The sequence below is a fragment of the Balaenoptera physalus genome, assembly GCF_965194825.1.
Source record: "Balaenoptera physalus genome assembly, chromosome: 1".
Taxonomy (NCBI): Eukaryota; Metazoa; Chordata; class Mammalia; order Artiodactyla; family Balaenopteridae; genus Balaenoptera; species Balaenoptera physalus.
Genome location: NC_138882.1, coordinates 27,257,051 through 27,280,461, shown reverse-complemented (window position 1 = coordinate 27,280,461; position 23,411 = coordinate 27,257,051). Strand labels below are relative to the sequence as shown.

General features: G+C 44.2%; 1 protein-coding gene and 1 pseudogene across 3 annotated transcripts in view; both read left to right on the top strand.

Moving 5' to 3' along the window:
• The window catches only part of KIF26B (kinesin family member 26B), a 500,555-nt gene that overhangs the window by 239,035 nt on the left and 238,109 nt on the right, over positions 1 to 23,411 (top strand). The window lies entirely within an intron of this gene.
• LOC309664960 (phosphatidylethanolamine-binding protein 1 pseudogene) lies at positions 11,457 to 18,543 on the top strand (annotated as a pseudogene). The gene has a single exon. The product of its transcript is annotated as a phosphatidylethanolamine-binding protein 1 pseudogene (transcript).

Here is a 23,411-nt window from a genome sequence, read left to right as displayed (position 1 = left end):
GGTCCAGGAAGATCCCTCATACTGTGGAGCAACTAAGCCCGTGTGCCACAACTACTGACCCTGCATACCTAGAGCCCGTGCTCTGCAACAAGAGAAGCCACCACAATGAGAAGCCCATGCACTGCAATGAAGAGTAGCCCCCGCTCACCACAACTAGAGAAAGCTTGCATGCAGCAACGAAGACCCAACACAGCCAAAAAAAAATAAAATAAAATAAAAAATTTAAAAACAAAAGAAAAACAGAAAAAGGAGTTGAAGCAGGAAGAAATAAGAGGTGCTATGGTCCCTGATGGACAGTGTTTAGGGAGAATAGTGTTCCCTGCTGGGGGGGAAACCAACAGTGTCATCCAAGTCAGGGAGATGGTGTCAAGATGGGATAGACCAGGAAGGCCTGAGTGCTGGACAAATGGTGTATGGAGGCCAGCTTTCACGTGGGTCAGAGGAGGATTTACAAACAAGTGAACAAACATCAGGGAAAAGAATGGCGAATGACTGGCAAAGACAGTCTTCCTGAGAGTTTTGCTTGTACACCAAGGGGTAGAATGGAAACACCAGGGTGGACCCACTTGAATGGGCCAATGATGTCGGTCGGGGGAGGCCCTGTGGATGATGTTAGCGATAAACAAAGAACACCTGAATTCAGAATTGCAAGGGCTTGTGGTATGAGCTTTCAAAGAGTTAGAAAGGATTCAGAGGGCTACCTAAATCCTTGTCATTGCTTTGTGGTGAATGCTGATAGCTGATAGCTGGAGCTTAGTGGGTTAAGACATTAAAAATACATAGTTTGTGTTTAGAGCGTTTACAGTGTAGAGTGAGGGGGGAAGTACCATGAGAAAAAGAATAATTCTTTAAAAACATATATATATATGTATATATGAGGACATGGGGAGGGGGAAGGGTAAGCTGGGACGAAGTGAGAGAGCCGCATGGACATATATACACTACCAAATGTAAAATAGATATCTAGTGGGAAGCAGCTGCATAGCACAGGGAGATCAGCTCGGTGCTTTGTGACAACCTAGGGGGTGGGATAGGGAGGAGGGGAGGGAGATGCAAGAGGGAAGAGATATGGAGATATATGTATATATATAGCTGATTCACTTTGTTATACAGCAGAAACTAACACACCATTGCAAAGCAATTATACTCCAAAAAAGATGTGAAAAAAAAAGTCAAAAAAATAAAGTTCTGAAAAATTTGAAAAAAAACCCCCATATATATCTATTTAAAGAATTCTATATGTATATTAGAGACTGAATATATATATATTTACCCCCCCACACTCACTATGCGGTTTGCCCCGCTGCTCTCGTCCATAGTGGTCGGGCTGTCACGCCTCCCAGAGAGGATGGCAGCAGACTGACAGCCTCCCTGTCATGGATGGTACTGAGAGCAGAAGGTCAGGTGACCTGCCCAAGGTCCGCACTGTCAAGAGAGAACCAGGGTTGTACCTCACCTCTGTGGGTCCCCAAAGGCCCAGCTGAGAAGTCAAAACCAGCCCAGTTACGTTGTCAGACAGTAAACTGAGGTCGCGTCAGAGGAGCTTTCTGTTTCAGCTCAAGCAAAGCTGTGTGAGGTGACGGTAGGGGTGGCTTTTAAGAAGGGTGGAATCTAGATCTGTTGCTGGGGCCAACATTGGAAACACATTAGTGGTTATGGTTTTCGTGGAAGGATAGGAGAGTCGTTCCACACAGGGACTTGGGGGCAGGGTCAGGTCCTCAGATCTGTGTTCACCACTTTTCAACTCGTTCTGCTTGACTGTGCGATTGAAACACATCCGTGAGTCTGCAGGGCTCTGGACTCCACATAGCTCCAAGTGAGGACAGGCTGGCCAGCCCTCAAGAGCTGTGCTGGGCGTCATTTCATTGCAGATAGGAGCAGTGCCATTTGCCAAATTTGTGGCCAACGTGGCTGACATCTACTGAACACTCAGTGTGTTTCACTCACTGCACTAAGCTCTTCGTATGCAGAATCTCCCTGAATCCTCAGAGTAACCCTGGGACGTAGATCCTGCCATTTCCCCTGTTGGATGGATAGAGAAAGAGATGTCCTGAGTCAAGTCACCAGCCCAAGGCTGCACAGCTGGGAAGTGGCAGGGTGGGGAGTCCATCCTCAGTTCCTCTCACCTGTGAGCCTTGTTGCTGTTCTCTGTGCTAAGCAGGCTTTTCCCATCATAATCACGAACTAATCATCATCGCTGATAAAACCCATGAAGTAAGTGGGCCCTGCAATCAGTTAGAGAAGATAAGCAGAACAGCGACAAAACCCTGATTTGTTGAGGGCTGCAGGTGTCCACTTTTCTCTGTGATACAGGCCTTTCTTTTAAAGTGTTTACTTTTCAGAGCTATGGGTAGAGGTCTGGGTGGATCTTGTTGCATTTCAGATTCCACAGCTATAAAATAAAAATTCCAGTTCTGAATAAGCAATGACACTTTCGACCAGGGCTACCCCCAGTGTGGTTCGTGGACAGCACACGCTTACTGGTCTGTGATAAGTGTGGAAATTCAGAGGAAGCATTTAGAAACTTCTGTAGCAAGTTGACAGAGTAAGTTTATGCCTATTGAATCTAAAAATCAAAAAGTAGGTCTTATAGTTTGAATGTACTTAGAAATAAAAGAAAAAAAGTGATTCCTTCACCACAGATAGTTTGAGAAGTGCTGCTTTAGAAAGTGTTGAAGCCCAAGTTGCTTTCCTTCTACATATCTTTCGCCAGAATTTCTTTATTTAATTAATTTATTTATTTGGCTGTGCCGCGTCTTAGTTGGGGCATGTGGGATCTAATTCCCCGACCAGGATTCGAACCCAGGCCCCCTGCATTGGGAGCGTGGAGTCTTAACCACTGGACCACCAGCGAAGTCCCTCACTCTTTATTTCTTTAAATGTCAGCATTTTGGTGGACTGCCTTTGCTTCAGAATTTCAGCACTCTGCTTTTGGAAAAACACTTTTTTTTTCCCTTTGGAAAAAAGTAGTAACAGTGAAATAGTAACAGTAATACTAAAAACATTAATAGTAATCTTAACCAAAAAAGAGATTGGCATAACTGATCATCAAGTTGGTTAATTATCATGCTCTGAACTTTTCAAATGAGGGAATCTCCTTTGTGTGATTCCCATGTTAATATTAAGTGGTGAAGTCAGGTGTGATTAGATTTCCCATTTGTTGACTATTCACTTTGAATAAAGATTTACTTTTTAAAAAAACTGTCATGATCTTGTTTTTTCAGTTTTATTGAGATATAACTGACATATATTACTATATAAGTTCAAGGCATACAGCATAATGATTTGATTTACATATATTGTGAAATGATTACCACAATAGGTTTACCCAACATCCATCATCTCATACAGAAACAGATACCAAAAAAAAAAAAAGAAAAGAAAAAAATTTTTTTCCCTTGTGATGAGAACTCTTAGGATCTACGCTCTTAACAACTTTCAAACATACCATACAGCAGTGTTAACTTGAGAACTGGATGAAAGTGGTCAAAAGGTACAAACTTCCAGTTATAAGATAAGTAAGTACCAGGGATATAATGTACAGCATGATGACTATAGTTGAGATTTACTTAATTATGTACTTTGTGCTTTAAAGTATGAAGTGCATGAAACCCTATAAAAACTCTTGGGTGAATCCTCAGCTTTGTAGGTTGAGGTGGTAGAATCCTCATTTTAATTTGAAGAGCTGTGAACAAATTCTGGATTACACATAGAATTGCCTGGAGCTCTGGTAAATAAAATGAATCTTTCAGATGATCTCCTATCTTTGCTTTGATGTTCTTTCCCAAATAACCTTACCGATAATCGTATTGTTGTTGTTTTAATTCATGGAGAAAATGAGCTTCCGGAGGATTTTAATCTACATTCAGAGCAAGTATGGGAAAAATAGTGAAAATTGCCAGCTATCACATGAGCTTTGCAAAGGCAAGTTCAAGTTTGGCAGAACTGGTGCTGCCATCTCTGTGGAGTTGGTGAACACATGGGTTTTCAGTTCTGTCTTCAGACGCCACTTCTTATTGTAATATTATTTATTTACAGCTTTTACATTTAGTTCACAACCTTTGTAAGACCATAACTTTTTACCAAATTCAAATGAAATTTTCAAGTAAAATTATATAAAGGTCATTTTTCATTATTATTTTTTCATTTCTCTATTTTCTTAATGTAAATAAATGCCTTCAAATCTGTTTTCATAGGTTTTGATTACTTCAGATTACTCAACGCCTTCAAATCCTTACTGTCTGTCCATTTGCTCATTGTTGGATCAATCACATTAGTCAGAGCTTCTCCCTCTCTATTTCCTCTGTTCTTTTTTTTCCAGGAACAGGGTTATTTTTTATTTACTGACTCTCTTCTTGAAGATTCTGACCTTTACACAATTTTCTGTTGTTGATTAAAAATACATAGCTCCCGGGTTTGGAATTTTCTGCGTAAATTTTGATGTTCACCTCAATATTGGGTTGCCCTCAGATTGATTTTGTGCGGTCCACTTGCTCTGTTTTCTCTCTCTCTCGCTGGCCAAGCTGCCCCTCATTTCCTTCTGCTAACTTTTTGCCTTTTGCCTAAACTCATTTTTTTCTTACGGATGTTATTATATTTCTGACTATCTCCACCTCTTGTGCAATTTCTTCCATCTTTGTTATTAGACCGTTGCTTGTATCACCTGACAGGCTTCTCCAAGACCCTGTTATGCTGTTGACTCTTATGACTGATTTAACCGGCATCCCTCTGAGGCCAGAAGTTGCTGTGACATTAAACCAAGACCAGCTCGGGTCCTGAATCAGGGGCTAAGCTGAGCTGAGAGGACCAACTCCCGGCTCCGAGGCCCTGCCCTCAGACCGGTCCCTCCATTCATCAGCCTCCTTGTGGGACCTGCTCCTAAGTGCTCTGTGTCCACGTGCCGCTGTACACACAGCTCCCACTGCTACAGAGAAGGTCCTCCTTCAAAGCCATTTCTGCACTCTCACTGACAGCCAACTCAAATAGTGCCTTTCACTGGTCACAGCAGATGCTTTTCGTATATAATCTTGTACAGCGAAGGCTTCCTTTAGTCCCTGGGCGTGCTGACACATAACAGTAGGAGTTGGTTATTTGCGAGGAGCTTATTAAGTCAAAGAAGGATGGAGTGTGAAACTGCTCATGGTTCTTTTGTTCTTCCATCAGGTCCAGTTCCCTTAGGAATGCTCACATCTTCCCATTATAAATACACCAGCAGTTATTACCAGAGAAGAACTCTCCTAAACACACCACAGTTGGTCTCAGGTGATCTAGGGGGAGAAAAGTGGAGCTGGGTGCACAGATCCGACTCTTAAGTTGCTGATTCTCTGTGGAGAGATGGGGCAGACTTTCTGCCTCCAGTTTTACAGATTGGAAGTTAATTTCCAGCGCCATGTCTGTTACTATAGAATGATATCTCTACAAAACAAAACAAAAAACACTAGGAGCTTTTAGGAGCTCATATTGTGGAATTTCTCTTGTATGATTATTGTATTTTTCCTGTTTTGTTTGCATCCAAGTATGCACCTTTGTCTCCTTACTCCTTCTAGGGTCTCATTCTGACTTAGTGTCTATCCCTTTCCCCTTTTCTCCCATTACTCTCCTCCTTCCCCACTCCACCTCCCTGTCTGCCTCTTCCATGGCTCCCATGGAAGTGGGGCTGCCGTTGAACCTTGTAGGGAACACCTGTGGTCAGGGCCAACATGCATAATTGTGCCATTTGCTGTTTGGCCAAAACTCTACTGGTTGAGCTGAGACGCCTCCCAGTGGGCTCCATCCATCCAAAGGGACGTCTTTTTCTCAACTGCCCAAAGGTACTGTCTGGGCTCATGTCTCACCGGCTGCTCCTATCCCTTCCCTGTGGGCTAAACAGTGTCAGGGCAGCGATCTTTGAAGACCTGAAGTGGAAACCAAATCCCTACCCTCTGAATTTCTTGTTTACTTATTCCTGGCAAGTCATAGCTTTACTTTTCTTAGAAAAGACTCCATGGACTTCTCAGAAAAGAAGGGACTCTTGCTCATGTATATTGATGCAGTGAATGTTTAGGAATCATAACTATATGAATATAGTTTCGCTTGAACACACACCAGTTGCAATATGAAAGGAAAATACTAAGAAGGAGCCAAATGTATATTTAGTGCTGTCAGATTTCAGGGGCCCCAGGAAATAGTTTCAGGTGTTTGCTTCATGAAGAAGTAAACCCTTGATTGCTTATGAAAGACAGAGAAAGCACTGAAGAAAAAGTGGCCATAATTCAATGTCTACACTGTGATCCTTTGTGTTCAAAAAAGATCCTAAAACACTTTAAATATATAACCCTAACAGCCAGTACCCTACCCCGGCAACCCCAAAACCCCTGTTTTGGGGTGTGCAGACCATAACAGAAATGGCACTCATGGCTTGGCCCACGCCATTCTGAATTGGTGATCTCTGCTAAAGAAAATGGTCAGTGTTTGCTGCCCCATTCCCATCTCCCGCTGCAGGGAATGTGTAAGATAGCGCATTTTCCAACTTAAGTCCTTTGTTTGACGGACGGCCAGTTGGGGTGCTGGCAATCAGCTCCCAACATCTGGGACTCATTTGTACAGCTTTGCCTCGGTTGAAAATCCAATTCATGCCTTGGTGTGGATGTTTGAAGGCAAAGCAATTCCAGTGAGCCTGAAGGACCCCGGTGATTCTTGTCAAATATTCTCAGGGTTAGGCATTCTGGGTCTTACTGAACAATTTGAATGTCTTTTTTACTGATGCAGGGGTGAGGGGAGGGGAAGAAGGGTACTGGATAAAGCAAAGAGAAAGATGGAGTGGCTTGTGGTTGCATCCACAGCCTGCCACTGACATTCTGACTTTAGGCAAGCAACTTAAATCTCGCTAGCCTCAGTTTCTCCTGTTAAACAGAGATCATCGTATCTACTTCATAGGATTATGGTGAGGATTAAATGAAAATGTGATAATTCTTTGTAAACATCGTCTAAATCCTAGAGGTGACGTTAAGATGGCATTTGCTATGAAAAGGATGGAATTCTACCCTCAGTGGGAAATCCAATGAATTCTCAACATTCCCTTTAGAGTGGGTGACTTGTGTTGTGCGTACCTTTACAGTGTGTTTACATGCCACTTTGTAATCCGGTCTAATGACTACCTAGGACCTCCATGGCAATTGTAAAGATCAGGCATCACTCCTCGGAGAGCAAAACTGCCATCACGGCGGGGGTGGGGGGGGGCGCCGAAGATCACAGCTGGCTCTTAAAGCCGTACCTGGAAAGAACCAGGTGTCACTTGTGATTGAAAACATCAGTGACCAGCAGAGAGAGAAACTCTGCCCTCTCCTGTGGAGCTCCAGTTAGCTGACTACACACTTCTAAATCTTTTGAAGGGTTTCTTTTTGTAGTTTTATAGCCCTAGAAAAACTCTCAAACAGTAAGAAAGAAAACAAAAGGAAGAAAAGGAGGAGCCATTAAGAATTCTATGACCATATAGCTTGGTGGTGACTGCAGTGTGGGAGCTGGAAGTCTGCCATGACACTGACAGTGAAAATGAACCAAAACAGTAAATAAAATAGAAGTAAAAGAGGGAAATATTCGCTCTCTTTGTTAATACCTTCATGATTTGAATTGGGGGCTGAAGAGGGAAGATACGGTGGCACGGAGTCGATTCAAAAAGAACAATGGAATGATCTGTGTCCTGAATGAGAAAATGGATGGAGAGAGGATACAATTTTATCTACTATATATTTGATAAAATGTTTCCTTGACTGCACTTCTGCCCCTGCCCTGTTGCAACACCTCTGTAACTTGTTCCTTTCTTCAGTACTTACCCATTTAAAAATAATAGCCTACATTTATTGAGGGTTTTCTATATACCACACACTACTCTGAGTTCTTTACATGAGTTTAAACTTCAAAAGCCCCCATGAGTTGGCCCTCTTATCATCCCATTGTTTAGATGTAGAAACTGAAGCACAGATTGGTGAGGTAACTCGATCATGGTCAGACCGCTAGAAGGAGATGAGTAGGTGCTTGAGCCAGGCTATCTGATTCCAGAGCTCATGAGCCAGAATGTAAGCTCCATAAGGGGGGAGATATTTGTCTCTTTATTCTTGGCTGAACCCCTAGTGCCTAAAAGAGTACCTAGGAAATGTTTGTTGAATGGATGAACAAATGCTCTTAGCTACTGAGGCAGGAGGTAGGTGGGCTCCAGGTTAGGCATTTACAATCAGCCTCCTGTTTGCACTTCGAACTAGAAATAACAACAGCAACAGGGTAAATAGCCAAGCTTTGTCTCCTGAGGACACTTTAAGATAACAGTCCTGGCAGGAACAGAGAGGGACTAAGCCTTGTTTGAGTAAAGGATCAGGAGGTCATATATTCCCCAACCCTGGGGCAAGGGAGACACGGCACATGCGCAGAAAGCCTCCTTGGGGGTCAAAAAGGAGAGGGCACCTCCCCAGAGTAGGTGATGCCAAGGCCGTCCCCTAGGCCTCTGGCCTGGAATCCATCTTGGAAAAAAGCTGCACATGCATGTTGGAGAGGGTCCTAAGGCGGATCAGGTGTGGAAAAAGAAACCAGATAATTGGCCAAAGGTAAACAAAGACCCGGATAGATGACTTCACTGCCTCTTTACTGCCTTCCTCCTCGTTAGGGAGGACGCCCACACCCTTGCTCTCCGGTGGGCATCTCTGCCTTGCTGCTGTCTTAAGTAAACAAACTGCTTCTCTGTGTGCTCTCCCACTTGTGCTGTGTCTCTAATAATAAACTTTGTACCTGTTTTTACAGTTTTTGCCTCCTTGAGAAACGCATTTTTCAACGGGAGCAAGGGCCAGGGGAATTTTGCTTCTAGCCTCTACCCACTGGTGGACCAGCGGCTAGGATTCCTCGTTTTCACCCAGGCTGCCCAGGTCCAGTTCCGGGGCAGGGAACTAAGATCTCACTTCAAGCCACTGCTCTCAGTGCTGCCTCTCCGAGATCACTACTATGCTCTCCTGCCTCCAAACTCAAAATGGGTTGTGACGGGTGGGCATTCATGAAGTCTCAACACAAGGATGATCAGTGAGACCATAGTAGAGGAGGAATGCAGAGCTCACCACTGAAGACATAAGGGAGAAACATTTTGACCAACTACTCTATTCTTCTAATTTTGGTAGTTACTAAAATATTGCTTCCTGTCTCACTCAGAGAAAAAGTTAAAGGTTTTTCAGTGGCTTGCCAGGGCCTCTCTACAATCTGCCCTCCACGCTCCTCTATCACTCTCCCTCTTGCTTGCTCTGACCCAGGCACACTGACCTCCTTGCTTTTCCTCAGAAAGTGCCAAGACCATTCCTTCCTCACAGACTTTGCTCTTTCTGTTTCCTCTGCCCTTTCTCCAGGTATCTGCTTGGCTCAGCCCTTCCTTCCTTCAGATCGTTGCTCAAATGCCACTTAATGGCAAGGCCTTCTCTGACCTCCCTACTTAATATTACAGCTATTCTGGCTCTGCATCCCTCTTCCCACATAATACCTGTTGTCTCATGAATATCTGTTGAATGAATGAATCTCAGACTCAAAGGGAGATGGGCAGCTAAGTCTCCAGGTTGTCTTCCACTGAATTTCTTTGAGAAGCTTACATTTTTTTCCCACTAAATTCAAACTACCTGCTTAGGAATTAAGTTATTCTTTTAAATCTAAGATGTTTGGGGGAGATAACATTGTCACAAAGCATGGAAAAAGGCGTTGTTGGGAAATGGAGATTCATATGAAAATATAAGTACCTGCTTGTCTTTTCAAGAGGAGGATTTGTAGAGACGGGACAAGAGGTGCTGCCTGGGCCAGGAAACCAAAGAAAGAGTTAAAGCACAGGAAAGACTTATGAGTTGTAGGTCTAGCACAAGGAAGCAGGGCTCTCCATCTTTTCTCCTGTCTCATTGAAAAGCTGTCTTTTCCTCCCTTGAATAAACCTCTTTGCTTTCTGTCCTGTGCTTTGATTTATTATTTTAATTCTATAGCTGTCTTAGTGAAGTATGTAAAGCATTTGGGGGTAAAATCATGTGGAAGACATTACAGAAACTAAAGATGTATTATCTTATGTGGTATTGGGTAGAGGCTCAGTGTGCTGAGGGATCCTATCCTAGATGAAAACACAAATCGTGTCTGTGGCATTGTGTATTGACTAAGAAACTGACTCCTCATTGAGGGTATAGGAAGGCGGAATTTCGGAGGTACTGTTGTAATAATTTGGTGGGAAACAGGTGGAACTGAAGCATAAAGAGATCTCACTGAAGTGTCTGCTTTTCATAACTGAGAGATATCCCTGAAGGTGGGATTTTTATTTTCTTGCCTCTGAAGTGGACATAATGACTTTTTCTTTTCCTTCTGTCTGATTACTAAGGTGTAGATTTCAAGAGAACAGGAACTGTGTCTAATCCCCTTATTGCATTTAGCACTGCCTGGTACAGAGTAGGAGCTCGGTACATGAATGTTGAAAGAATGAATCAACCATGCTTGAAAACGTAGGTCTGTCCTGCTTCTCATAAGAATGAACTACTCAAAAGAAACTGTGGGATTATGTAGCCTCAGAGCTATCATCGTTCCAAGTACTAGTATTAATGATAAAAATAGTTCTGATGAATAAAAAATAAATGGAATATTTTTCATGATTGATTTCCACACAGATTCAGCAGGACACTATTTCTAATAATCATCTTTTTATTTAGCTGGTGCAAGAAGGATTTTAGCATCACACTGTAATTAGATGCCTTTCCTGGCACCTGGTGTGCTTGTTGTTCATGAAGTACCCTGGAATTCGGGAAATAAATTTCACGAGCCTCGATCATAATAGACTGTGTCATTTTCTTGGCATCCTCAAAACCAAAGCCTTAAGAGTCCATAGTTTGTCCTTTTCAACTCTAGCAAAAGAAAGAAAGGGCCTTGGCAGTGACAAAGAAAGAGAAATTCTCTCGGGGTCTGTGAAGTAATCAGCACCAGGCAAGCCACTTGAAATAAAAAAATGAGAAAACATAAACCATCACTCAAAATTTATTTCCAATCTTTTAGGTGCTTCAAAAAATAATCGTGATTCATTTTTCTGAAATAAATCTTCATCTCTTATTATACCTGTCTAAAGTGGCAAGGTGGCACTTGGGGGGAAAGCAGAATATTACTGAACAGAATTTTAGGGGCACTTTCTAGTGATTTTAAAAAAACCCTAAACAGTCTTTCTTACATCACTATATATGCTCTCACCACCTACAAGTGTTTAAAAATCAAAATAAGACCTTGTTTCCACCCTTGAGGAGTTCCAAGCATCAGGTTAAAACTGAGAGAGGTGAACTTCCCTGGTGGCTCAGTGGTTGGGAATCCGCCTGCCAGTGCAGGGGACACGGGTTCGAGCCCTGGTCCAGGAAGATCCCACATGCCGCAGAGCAACTAAGCCCGTGTGCCGCAACTACTGAAGCCCGCGTGCCTAGAGCCCGCGCACCGCAACGAAGAGTAACCCCGGGCGCATGCGCTCCCCGGCCGTGGTGCCTGAGTTGCCTCGGTACACCTTGCAGAGCGCTGGGAGTCTGGGCTGCTACCCTGCGTGAGTCCTCCCGCAGCTTTCCCTGCTGTCCGCCCCTCTCGGCTTCACGATGCCGGTGGACCTCAGCAAGTGGTCTGGGCCTTTGAGCCTGCAGGAAGTGGACGAGGGGCCGCAGCACCCGCTGCAGGTCAGATACGGCGGGGCGGAGGTTGACGAGCTGGGCAAAGTGCTGACACCCACCCAGGTTAAGAACCGGCCCACCAGCATTGCATGGGATGGCCTTGATCCAGGTAAGTTGTATACCTTGGTCCTGACAGACCCAGATGCTCCCAGCAGGAAGGACCCCAAATACAGGGAATGGCACCGTTTCCTGGTGGTCAACACGAAGGGCAACGACATCAGCAGTGGCACGGTCCTCTCCTATCATGTGGGCCCTGAGCCTCCCAAGGGCACAGGCCTTCACCGCTACATCTGGCTGGTTTACGAGCAGGACAGGCCACTGAAGTGTGATGAGCCCATTCTCAGCAACCGATCTGGAGACCGCCGTGGCAAATTCAAGGTGGCGAATTTCCGCAGAAAGTACGAGCTCAGGGCTCCGGTGGCCGGCACGTGTTACCAGGCCAAATGGGCTGACTATGAGCCCAAGCTCTACGAGCAGCTGTCTGGGAAGTAGAGGAAAGCCAGGAGACGGACACGCTCCCAGAGTTCCCAAGCAGTGTTTCAGTTTAGTGATGCATGTAGATTTCTCCCCTTCCCGCTGCCTGAGCCCTGACCGCTCAGGTTTAGGTTTAGGGTGACTTTTCCTTCTGCCTGGCCTCTGTAATTCTAGGGGGTTTACGTTTTGATCAAATTTGAACTCCGTTTTGGCGGGGGATATTTTGGTACTAGGATGGGGTCTTCAAAATGTTAATATAAGAATAACAACCCAGACGTTAAAGAAGAAAAAAATTCTGGTAAAAAGACCAGGTCTGCAGTATTAGAACAGAGCATCAAAGAATCTTTAAGGGAGGTTGAAAAAAAGAAAAGGTTGATTGCTTCTGCCTTTGTGAGCCCGAGCCCAGGACTGTGTGTGACGGCATCTTCTGGCATGTGTTTTCACGGCCCTGTCTCTCCCTAAGACAACCAGGGGCCGGCACGTCCGCCAACCCCCCATGTGATACATCGCAGGCTGGTTATCGGGTGTCAGTGTGCTGCTCTGGCTCCTTTAAAGAGCAATACTGGAAAAAGCAATAGGGAGAGAGTTGCTGTTAAAGCTTGGCCATCTAGATGAGCTGCAGGGCTGAGTGAGAGGTCATCAGAAATCCGGAAGTCTGTGCCTGTTAAACTGATCACTCTTCAGTGTAAGAAAAGCCGGTCTGGAGTTGCTGAATGTTGTGTTAATTCTGCTGTTTGCTTGTAGTTGAATAAAAACAAAAACATTGCGTAGTTGAAAAAAAATAAAATAAAATAGTAACCCCCTACTCACCGCAACTAAAGAAAGCCCACGTGCAGCAACGAAGACCCAACGCAGCCAAAAATAAATTAATTAATTAATTTTAAAAAATTGTATAGACTTTATGTGTGGTTCATTCTCTTTTTAAAAAACAAAAGCAAACAAACAAACAAAAAACTGAGAGAGGTAGAGAGGGAGAGCCAAGGATTACCAAGCCGTGTGTCGTCAAGTCTGACCAGGCCGGTCAGGATGGCTGCAAAACCTCCCTTCTGCTGCTACCTCTGCAGCCCCCTGGCTGCACACCACTGGCTTCAGGTCCCCCAGGAATTCACCAGCTGTGTGTAGCTGGCTGTAGCAGGTACTGTTGGCCCCCACGCCTCCATTCCCTTCTTCTCATCATTCTCTAAACAAAACCTTGCAGATCCCAAGGTCCAGGACTTGTGACTGCCCGAGGGTTTTTGCTGGCTGCCAGGGCCCACTGCATTCAAGCGTGGGACAGGCCAGATTGCCAGGCAGGTAGTCCTGTTGGGAGCCGCTCCCAAATAAGTCTGACAGGAGTTGGTGGATAAATACCCCAGCTCCCTTCCTCCTTGGTTGGGATAACACTGAGACAGGGTCTACCCTGTCTCCCTGATTTCCTAAGTAGGACTGAGCCCCAGTTGCCCACGTCAGCAATCTGCTTGATAACGCATCCCCTGGTCATTTCCTTCCCTCCCTGTCTTGCTTTCCCACTTCCCTACACCGCTTCCTGGAATCACCCTCCAATTAAAGCTACTGGCACTCTCATCCTTATGCAGGGAAACCCAGCATAAGCTATTGGCAATATATCCTCATTCACTCACCCATTCATGTATCCATTCCTTCATTCATTCACCAGGCATTTGGTAAGCCCATACTGTATGCCAGGCATTATATTAGACGCCGAGGATGACAAAAGGGCAGCCACTGCCACCAGGGAGCTCCCCGTCCAGAGGGGCAGCCAGTCCCATTACTGGAGAGTTATAAACAGCATGGAAGTCCAGGACAGAGCAGTACAGGAGAACTCCCAGTATCACTCTCCCTGAGTCTTCTAGTTGTTTGGAAGGTAATGGTGACTTTGCAGCGTGTAGTATTATCAGAAATTGTCTTATCCATCCATTTCCTGTCTCCCCTTCTAGAGCCATAGAAAGAGGCACTTGTCCATCTTGTTCCATCGTTGCAACCTCAACTCTTAGAACGGGGCTGGGGCTCAGTACATATTTGGTGAGTGTGTCTCAGGAGCTTTAGGAGTCTGCCGTGGAGAGTTCCTGCCAGCCTTCTCCTGTCCCTCCTCAGGGAGTCCTCCTGTGTCGCAGCTCACTGAATTCCACTGTGGAAGTAGTGTCTCCCGTACAGAGTGACAGCCTGTGCTCAGGGCAGGAGAGAAGGAATGAGTGCTGCCTGCACGGCACTGCGCCTTGGGGGTGGGGTCTTCTTTCTGGTCACTTGGAACTGAGTACTTTGCCCCACCAGGCACCTGAGGTGAGTGTTTTCCTTTAACGTAATGGAGGGGCATCTACTTCAGAGTCTGTTGACTCCAATGTGAATCACATCTGAAAAATACCTTGATAGCAGCATCTAGGCTGGTGTTTGACCAAACAACTGGGCGCCATAGCCTGGCCAAGTGGACCGTCACACCTAGAACCAGTACTCAGTCTAACTTGAAAATACTTTCCATTCTGTGCAATTCGCCAGGCTCCTACTGAGACACCCTGAGGTTGCTCCTGGCTCTGGTTTCTTAGCACTGGGGCTGTGCCTGCTGGTCTTCAGGTGTGCCTCCTTCCCTCCCTCTGCCCACCTCCCATCTTTATCCTTTGCTCCTCAGGGTCCCCACCTGTGGACAGGTGTAGTTTAATCCTTGTGTCATTTGGATCAGTTGGAGTGTCCCATATCATTTATTACTGAAGATGCTGAGCATTTTGTTTTAGCTTTCACACTAAAGGTAGAGAAAATAAAAATAGATGTTATTATTCTTTACGCTTCTCCTGTGGTCCTAATCACCAACCACAGCCTCAAAGTCCTATGGTGGATTACTACTTTGCATGTTCTTTATCTCCTTTAAAGCTAGGCACATGAGGAAGATTGATTTATGGAGCCTGGATCCTGCTTAGTTGGTGGGGGGGGAGGGAAGCTGCAGTAAATGTAGACATCACTAGTGTTTCTTTACACATTCAGGAAAAAAAAAATTAACTTACATCCATTGCTACAGAAGCTCATAAATTAAAAAATACCAAGTCTCTTCCCTATACACCTGGAACTTCAAAATTACAATCCATTCATTCTGTGATTGCCTCCTTCACAAAAGAGGCATGGGGGTGATGGCTCAAACAGGATTTCCCAACATAGCTTTGATATCCAAGCAATGACTCACCCATGTCTTTTGACCTTTGCTTAAAAAATATTTCCGGGTAAGGGAATTATTTACCTAAAGCATAGACTCTAAGAATTTAGTCCCATTATCTTTTTCCTCTAACCTTCCTCTTTTATTACTCTCTCTTCTTTCTCTCCCTTTCTGTCTTGAGTTTTGGTTTTGGTTTGTTATTTTACATAAATTTCAAAACAAGTCTAACAGCATCAGAAACAAAACACAGAAAAGTCTTCTTTATTTTTCATTCTGTTCTGAGCCATAAATTCCTCCATGTACTCAAATAATACACCCAAGAGGACTGGTAGAATGAATTTGATTAGCCTCTTAAATGTTTTAGCACCTGCACACCACAGCGCTTCCAAGAGTGGGGAAAAGATTTTTCCTCCTATCCCTAAGGGATGGCTTGTTACTTGGACCGTGTAGCTGTGTATGCCACTTTACTGAGGTTAAGGTTGAGTAGCCCTGGTGGAGAAAGAAAATCCTAAATAAGTACAGGTACAGCTTCGAGGCCCCATATGTTTCTGTTTTTGTTTTTGTTTTAATTTTATTGAAGTATAGTTGATTTACAATGTTGTGTGAGGCCCCATATACTTTTACTTCTTAATTTTGTTCTTTGAGAACCATGTTTACTTTTTTTGAGAAAAAAGCATAAATAAAGGAAAAAGAGAGGCTATACTTTATTTAGATTTTCAGGAAGCCTTTAAAAATATGTCATACTGGAAGCAGTAGAAATGATTTTACACTACCCTTCCCCCAGTCCTTCACTCTTAGGTATTTTTACTGAAGAGAAGTTAAGGCCTACGCTCACACAAAGACTTGTCCATGAAAGTTCACAGCAATATTATTCATAATAACCCAAAACTGGAAACAACCCAAGTGTCCAATGGATAAACAAAATGTGGCATATTCATATAATGAAATACTACTCAGAATACTCAGACTATTCATATATGCACCAACATGGATGAATCTCAAAGTAATTATAGTGAGTGAAAGAAGCCAGACTCCCCCACCAAAAACAGAAGACAACGTACAGTGTGATTTCATTTATATCCGATTATAGACAATACGAACTAATCTATAATGACAGAAAGCATATCAGTGGTTGACTAGGAATGGGGGTGGGGAGGGACAGATAACAAATGGGCAGGAGGACGCTTTTAGGGGTAATGGATGTGTCCGTTATCTCGCAATGGTTTCCCAGGTGTATACATATGAGAAATCTCACCAAATTGTCAATGTGTACAGTTGATTATATATAAATTATACCTCACTAAAGCTAAATAATTGAGTTTTCTTGGGATTAGAGACAATGTTTTGAGATGGAGAGAGAATTACCTTAGAGAGTAAATGAAGAGTTGGGATAAATGATCCTTTTCTCTGGAAGGAAAAGGGTTTATAATAGGAACCCCTAAGAAGGCATGTTGAACTGGCCTGATTTAACATTTTTTTCAAGGGCTCAAGATAAGAAGTACCATGGGAAAATTTCCAACTTTGTGCACAGAACTAAGTTCTTCTAGGTAATAAAAATATCATCAAGGTAGGATGAGCAGGAGATGAAATGAGCAGAGGAGTTCTAATGAGGGCAGGAAGAAACAGTTCGGGTAAAATAATTCAAACTCTTCTATGAGATGGAAGACTCGAGAACTGATTATCACTGCGGAAGAAAACCTAAGGACTCCGTTGCCTGAAGGTTCAGTCTAAGATTACGACCAGGAAACCAACACTGACAGAATTTGTTGGACATTATCACAAGGGATATTGGAAACAAAGTGAAAGGTATTGTCTTACCCTTGGACAAAATAGAAACTTGTTTGAACCTAGAAGTTCTTATGAAGTTTTGATAAGTACACCTTAAAATACAAGAGGGAAGCAAAAACCATCGAGGGGGAGGAGGAACTTCCCGTTTGAGAATAGGCGGTTGGAAGAACTCCTCAGTCTGGAAGACATGATGTGGGAGGGAATCTGAGTAGCTCATGTAACATGTGTATAGATTATTCACTAAATCTTGAGTTAGCTCTTAAGATTGAGAAGAAGCAGCGTTAGGGAAAAATAAAGCAAGCTGTCCTCCACATCCTAAGACACGGTACTGACTGAGACTATAAATCTGCAGGTCCAGATTCATTCACAGATGGTAGGCTGATGGGAAGCCGTTATCCAGAGTTGTGGGGTGGGGAGCAAATCCCCAACTTCAGATGCCAGAGAGGGTAACAACCTGCCTGTCTCATGCAGGGGGAGATGGAATTCTCAGCTCAATGCCTCAGGACTCCGGTCCAGTATCATGGCTGTTCTAATCTGTTTCTGAAGTGGTCTTTTCTACAGCATTTTAAAAAGTGGCTGCATTATCCTGAACATTTTTATCAAGTAACAAATCAGCTTTTATAAATGCATAAAGTTGGCTGAAAGCAGGCCAGGATTTCAAAGCCCCCTTTGGCACGTCTAGGTTGGGCACACGTCATGGACCCTCTCCTCTGGACGCAGACTCAGGGGCAGGCTGGTGTAGAGTGACTTCTGGCATCCGATGTTTCGGATATGAACGTCAGCATAGCAGATGCTAGGCAGTTCCCCCCTGCACCTGGATTGTTTCATGCCCAAAAGGAAGGAATAAAAATCCAAATCAGTGCAGTCACTCAGAAAGAGGACGGGTGATGGCCTGGCGTTCTCTCCTTGGCTTCGTGTGGAATTGCAAAGTACCGCTTTAGGACTGCGAACTCCAGCCACCTGCTTGCTTGGATCCGGGAGAGCAACACTGCTGGTATCTGCCGCCCTACTGAAGAGGGCGCAGAGCACGGAGGTGCTGCTATCCGGTTCCTCACCGGCGAGATGCTGGGCTTGGGAAACGCGGGGAGGTTCACATTTGACAGTGAAGACGCAGGAAGCCTGATGGCTCCCAGAGGACACCGCCGCCAGGTTTCCTTTGTAAAAGAAACGGGGCTGTATAGTTTAGAAAACACATTGTGACAGGGTGAGAGAGTGTCATGGACATATATACACTACCAAATGTAAAACAGACAGCTGGTGGGAAGCAGCCGCATAGCACAGGGAGATCAGCTCGGTGCTCTGCGACCACCTAGAGGGGTGGGATGGGGAGGGTGGGAGGGAGGGAGATGCAAGAGGGAAGAGATATGGGAACATATTGTATATGTATAACTGATTCACTTTGTTATAAAGCAGAAGCTAACACACCATTGTAAGGCAATTATACTTCAATAAAGATGTTTAAAAAAAAAAAGAAAACACATTGACTTTTTTTCGAGATGTCTGCGCCTCAACCACAGCTGAATAAAAGAGTCTTTCTCTGTTGCTGGCTTCTTGTTTGCTGTCACCCTGTAATTTTCTGATGCTCATGACCATCGGTGGTTCTCCGGCGTTCTCCTTGTCCTCCCCCCGTCTGTCTGCTGGCTCCTGGGAGCAGGGGTTCCAGCCTCCCTGGCTAACCAGCACGTGATTCTGACAGTAATGAGCCACATGGGGAGACCCCAGGAGAGGAACAAGAAGAGGTCATCCCTATATTTTTACGTGGAGATTGATAATCAAGGCTAACAATCCCGGCAGAAGGTGAACAACACATTAAACAGAGGGGAAAAGATAATAAAACATCTCCTGCTGTTTAATAGTCGTTGGGTGGAAACGTTCCCTGGAACTATCCAGCTGTTGCACTTGATGGCTCATAAAGCCTCGGTAACGTCCGTCAAGGGCCTTTTTTCTTGGTGAGGGACCATTTTTTTTCATGCAGTTATGATAGCATCTGGTTCCTGTCCCTGGAAATGCAAAGAATCCACAGGCACAGGCAGGCAGCTGCCGGGGAAGAGCCGGACTGCAGAGGCATCTGGCTCCTTTGATGGGTTTTGGGTCACTTCTGATCTAACGGGCACCATCAGAATGTAGATGCAGGTTCAGCGGGCGGTCTGAGCATCTGCTATGTTCCAAGTTATCACATTTAGTCCTCACAACTGTGAGGTAGGGATTATCACCATTTAAAAAAGAATACCATGGAAACCAGAGCCCTGGAGTCTTTGAGGAAATGTACCCAGGTCACACTGCTGCAGGTGACAGTCTGAGATGTCCATATCTGGTGGCCTTTGCTCTGTGCCACATTGCTGCAAAGATGGAAGAAGAGAGGAGTTGCTTGCTGTGTGTGCTCTGGGTACGTGTGAAATAGCTCTGCACTTGCTTCTCCTACCTGGTGCTCGTGCACGTGTGTGCTGAGAAGGGGTGACACTTTCCAGAATACTCAGAGTAAACCATGGGAGTACTAAGTGACCTGCTGTTTTAGGTCAGGTTTCCCAGGAGCAGGTCCTGAAGTAAGGAGCCCTGTGCAAGTGATTTATGAAGAACGTGGTCCCCGGGGGACCTGTAAGGGGGTGAGAGAGGCCGGGAAGGGAAGAGAAAGGGGAAGCCAAAGAAAGGTACATCTTCGCACCCTCCCTCCGGCAGAGGTTGGCTTTCAGCATCAGCCTGGTTCTGCTGGGGAACTACACCTCAGAGCTGTCCTGAGCTGGGCAGCAGAGCTGGGGCTGTAATACTCCCTGACCGCCTATGAGAGTTGCAGGAGAGCAGGAAATCCTAGAGACTTCTGGCCAGCTCTCCACTCAAGCAGGCAGAGCAGGCTCCAGCAGCCCAAGGATAGGCCTTTGGAAAAGAGCATCAGGTGCTGACTGTTAGAAACAGAAGTGCACTCAAGGGCAGCACACAAAATGCTGCAAGAGCGCTGAGGGCCCCTGGGCTCTGCACCAGCCTTGTCACCTGCACCTGCCCTTTGTCACACCCAGCTGGCAGAAGAGGAGACTGATGAGATAGGAAGACAGCAGGGAGATGAATCAGGGACCCCTGGTGTTTTCAAGCAACACCATAAGCTCTATCTGCACAAGAAAGAGTGTCGATTTTCCTGAATTCTGGGAATGGTGTTTTTTCTGTCACTGAGTTCACATGTCTTTGATCAGTGAGCCACTTTCAACCCAAGTCAGCACGGAACAGAATGTTGGTTTATTTCACGCTGGATGATATAATTCACGTGGACAAGGCAGATCTCTTGGGAGTGAAGGGAAGTTGTTCCTAAGTAAACTTCCATGTTCTCTTACGAGGTGGGAAAATAAAAAGTTGGGGGTGCCCAAGACAGAGAGCCTCCCCATCTGAAACCATGCTGTGACTTGAAGTGCCGCAGATTCCAGACCCATGTGTGTCTTTCTTCAAAACCAATAGCTGCATGTGAAAAAAAAATTATATAGTATGTGAACCCATAGCAATAATATTTTAAATGAAAACAGATTTCTTCCATTTAAAAGAAATGTCAACTCTTTGTTTTGGGGTATGGGGCTTCCCCACATGTGTTCCAGCTGAACAGGAACACCAAATCCTGATGTAGTTTATAGCCGAATCTGGTTCTGTCCTTAGCTCTCTTTGTATCTGTCACAGACATCAGCATCGAGGACTCTAGACGCCAAGTACATTATGGTTTTAATGCTGTGACTGAGCAGAGACAGGAACGAATCTTCCTCCTCTTCGGGCTGTTGGAGGGCACAGAGGGTGAAATCCAAGCGTGGTAATCAGGGACTACAGTGGACCCGTGCTTCTCTTATTATGTAAGCCTAGTCTTCCTGGCAATGCCAGCATGGGGAGAACCATCAAAGGGGCATGGGTGAACAGGTAATGAATGAAAATGTTTTATGATGATAATGGAATTACAATTTTTTAAGTGTACTTATTCTTTAGAGACATATCCTGAAATATTTACAGAATGAAATGTTACAATGATGCAGAAGAAGAGAGAAGTGTTGGGGGGGGGTTATACATGGAATAAGACCGGCAATGAGTTGATAATTGTTGAAACTGGGTTTCAACACAAACTGTTCTATTTGTGTATATGTTTGAAATTTTCCATAATAAGAAGGAAAAAAGGTCATGAAACTAGTTTATACATAAGGATCCATCCAGAAGGCTCTTTGGAAGCACAGCCCTGCTGGTCCCAGAGTATACCTTGCATTCTCCCTGGTGACCATAATTATAGCCTCTGCTGCAGGTCTGCTGAGGACACCTGGCACTCCTGCCACCACCCCACTCCCCCCAGGATCCCTTTCCTCCAGGCACAGGGCCCCCGCGTTACGACTCTAGTAGGCCTCCTCCCTTATTTCTTGCAAAATTACTCTTTAAAAAAACTTTTTAAAATTGAAGTATTGTTGATTTACAATGTTGTGTTAGTTTCTGGTGTACGGTAAAGTGATCCAGTTTTATATATATATTCTTTTTCATATTCTTTTCCATTATGGTTTATTATGGGATACTGAATATAGTTCCCTGTGCTATACAGTAGGAACTTGTTGTTGGATCTATTTTATACATAGTAGTTTGTATCTGCTAATACCAAACTCCTAATTTATCCCTTCCCCACCTCTCTTCCCCTTTGGTAACCATGAATTTGTTTTCTATGTCTATGAGTCTGTTTCTGTCTTGTAAATAAGTTCATTTGTATCGTATTTTAGATTCCACATATAAGTGATACACATGGTATTTGTCTTTCTCTTTCTGACTTACCTCACTGAATATGATAATCTCTAGGTCTATCCATGTTGCTGGAAATGGCATTATTTCATTCTTTTTTTAACGGCTGAGTAATATTCCATTGTATATACATACCACATCTTCTTTATCCATTTGTCTGTCATTGGACATTTAGGTTGTTTCCATGTCTTGGCTATTGTAAATAGTGCTGCAATGAACATGCAAACTTACTCTTGACATGAGTGCCAGGGACTGAGCTAATTTGAGCAACACTGACTATTACAATTTCGTTGGCCCTCATGACATTCCCTTTTCTCAGAAAAAAACATTAAGATAAACACTGGGTTTGTTTGCTTCTATAGAAGGAGCCCAGCTAAATTTTATAGTGCTAGTTAAGAAAAGTATAAGGAGCTGTGATTTAGTCCCAGACATCTGCAGCCTTGGAAACAGAGTGGCCATGTGGGCAACTAGGCCTAGAGCAGGCTCAGAAAAGAATCAGGCCTGGATCCCAGCCTCTTGACTCCAAGGTGGATTTTTATCCCCCAAGGCCACCTCCTTTTGGTAAGTCTGGAGGTTCTAGAGTTTAATTAGAGGAACATAAAAACTGACCTCTAGGTTTAAGAGTAATTTAAAGAATAACCAAAAAAACCTATTATAAAGCAGTTAACTCTTATGTGAATGGTTTATCTCATGGAGGTGGTATCTGATACAACTGCAAATCCTGCTGTCTTCCAATTTACAAAACATCAACGTGGAACTCTAGCCCCCGCCATTTTACACAAAGACAGATCATTACTACTGTCACTAGGGAGTTCCCACAGACATTGACTGGGTTCTGGAGGAGAAAAGGAAATTCCATCATTTGGGAAGTAAATTTCATTTTCTTCCATATTTGGAGGTACAGTTTCTGACTACACCTCTGGTCTCTTTCATAAAGATATGTGTACCGTGAACGCTAACAGATTCTAGGATATAATCTGATTGATTGATTGGATGGTAATATGCTCTGCAGTTGCAACTCTCAGCTCTGTTTTATTTGCCCTTTCACCTTACGGCATGTGGGGTGGATCAGGCTGGCTCTTCTGGATCTGGTGCATTGCTAGTAAACTCCATGCTGCCAGTGTGCTTTCGTCTCCTCTCCTCAAGGTCAGTTGGTACTGATCAGGACGAGGAGCTCATGGCTAATGTTCCAGCCCTGATGTTTTAATTCATTCTGCCCAACTTATCTTTCGTTTTGAGTATCTCCTAAGTGAATAAGAATATGCTTAGTACTGGGAGGACAGATCATAACTCTTAATAAGGACTAATCTCAGAAAGAAGGAATTAGTATAGATCTTCTGGAGGGCTGGCTGATGCTTAGAAGCCTGGAGGAGACCTGGGAGTTCTCTCAGTTACAGAAACAGCCCAGGGCTCTTCTCAGCTTGGTGTGCAGACAGATAGCTATCATTCAGATTCAGAATTGACATCGCAACCTATAAAGTGTTGAATCCTCTCTTGCATTCCCAGAGCTACCTTGGATTTTAATAACTTCATGTTCTCCATTCATTGAAAAATATATTTATTGAACATCTATGGATTCCAGGTAGTGAGGTCTGCTAGGCTTTGGC